This window comes from Miscanthus floridulus, chromosome 6 (genome assembly GCF_019320115.1).
Source record: "Miscanthus floridulus cultivar M001 chromosome 6, ASM1932011v1, whole genome shotgun sequence".
Taxonomy (NCBI): Eukaryota; Viridiplantae; Streptophyta; class Magnoliopsida; order Poales; family Poaceae; genus Miscanthus; species Miscanthus floridulus.
Window position 1 is genome coordinate 144,541,776 of NC_089585.1, and position 2,146 is coordinate 144,543,921.

Genomic DNA, 2,146 nt, shown 5'->3' on the forward strand with positions numbered 1-2,146 from the left:
TCAAGTGAGTCTGATGATTCTAGTGATGGGGAATTTTTTTTAAAATGGTTGAGAGCAGTGCAAAACTAGCACAAAGTTATCATGAATTGTATATGGACAAGGCACCGCCGAGGTTTATGTTTTCACAACAAAGTGGAATGGGATGGCTGATGGAGACGGTAAACACTCCAGGGGAGTGTCATCGAATGCTTCGGATGAATGAGGTTATTTTTCATGATCTTCATGATGTGTTGGTTGAGAGGTACGAATTAAAATCATCGAAACACATTAATACATATGAGATGTTGGCCATTTTCCTATTCCCATGTGGTGGGTGTGAGTCAAATAGAAGAGGACAAAATAAGTTCAAACACTCAGGTGAAACCATTAGTAGAAAATTTCATGAAGTTCTAGATTGTGTGGTTGCCATGGCATAAGATTTCTTGAGACCAACAGATCCTAATTTCCGCAATATGCACAAGAGGATTAGGAATGACAAGAGAGCATATCCACATTTTAAGGATTGCATTGGTGCACTTGATGGAACCCATATTCGTGTGTTTTTATCACCTGAAGAACAAGTGAGATATATTGGTAAGACCGGAATTGCAACTCAAAATGTGCTTGCCATTTGTGATTTTGATATGCGCTTCACGTATGTGGCTGCGGGTCAACCGAGTTCTTTGCATGACACTAGTGTATTGTACCATGCATTGGAAGCAGATGTAGATGTCTTCCCACATCCACCTCAAGGTAAATATTTTTGCTTACGTTCTTTTCATATTTGTATGCACAAACTTATCTTGTTTTACATATGTGTAGGCAAGTACTATGTTGTAGATGCGGGCTATCCTAATCGTCCGGGGTACCTAGCTCCATACAAGGGTGAAAGATACCACTTACCCGAGTGGCATCGAGGTATGGAACCAAATACTCCAAAAGAGAAGTTCAACCGTATACACTCATCTGTTCGTAATGTTATTGAGCGCTCATTTGGAGTATTAAAAATGAAATGGCAAATCCTTTACAAGATGCCCGGTTATTCAATGGTCACACAAAAGAAGATTGTTGCTGCTACCATGGTCCTACACAATTTCATACGTGAACATGCTAGTGTTGATGTGGACTTTGCTAATTTTGATAGAGATCCTACCTTCATCCTACTATTCTGGAAAGGTACAACAAGTATGCCGTGTCTCAACATGCCTCCGATGGATCAACTTCGGAATCAAGCTTTGTGACTATGGACACATTTCGTGATAATATGGCTACATCCATCGCCCTAGCATGGAATTAGTGCAATGATTATTGTAACGACCTTATTTTGGAACTATGAACTTATTTTGGATCTATGTGTACTCAGATCAATCATTGCAACCATTTGCAGTTGGTTAATGACCATTATCGAGGTCATTCTTCATTGTCTGAACTGCCTTGTTCTGTTCAATTTTGAATCGAAATCTGAAATTCCGAATGCAAATGCAATGCAATGCTGCTCTGCCACTCTGAACCGGCCGCCAGCTTCACCAATCAGCTAGTGCATGTACTTTCACGGTAGTTGCCACAGATCTTTTCACCAATCAGCTAGTGCAGCAGCTACCTCTTCATCTTTTCACAGTAGTTGCCACAGATCGATGACAGTCAAACGTGTGCCTTCTAAAATCTTCTTGGCATAGTACAACAGTAGTACTTCACTGCATGTACTTTCATTTTATATTTGTGAGAAGTAGTTCAAATCGAACGAGGGGCAACAATGGCAATCTACCCTTAAACTCCTCTTTTCTGGAGCTGGGGACACCCTCACAGCCAAACACCTCCATCAGACAACTCCAAGTCCACCCAGAGCTGACTCCACCAGGAGTTCTGGAGTGGAGCAGCTCTACCCAGAGTTGGAGTCATGCCAAACAAGGCCTTAGTGTATCCAGTGCTCCAATTTGAAAGCCGCACAACCTGCCCAGGTCCCCACTAATGAAACTAATGAAATCCATGTTTTCCCCAAAAAAAAAACTCCAAGGTTTGCTTTATAATAGTATCTTTGTAGCAAAAAAAATGTACTATTTTATGATAGTGTAATGTAAAAATGTAGTTACATGATATTTTTTTTAGACACAAACGCTACAAAACCTCCTCCTTCCTCGTCTTGCGTCACTTTTCTCCTGCCTTCTTA

The 2,146-nt window shown here is 40.8% G+C and overlaps 1 pseudogene; it reads left to right on the top strand.

The window, feature by feature from the left end:
- On the top strand, positions 1-1,276 carry LOC136460061 (uncharacterized; annotated as a pseudogene).
- The last annotated feature ends 870 nt before the right edge of the window (positions 1,277-2,146 follow it).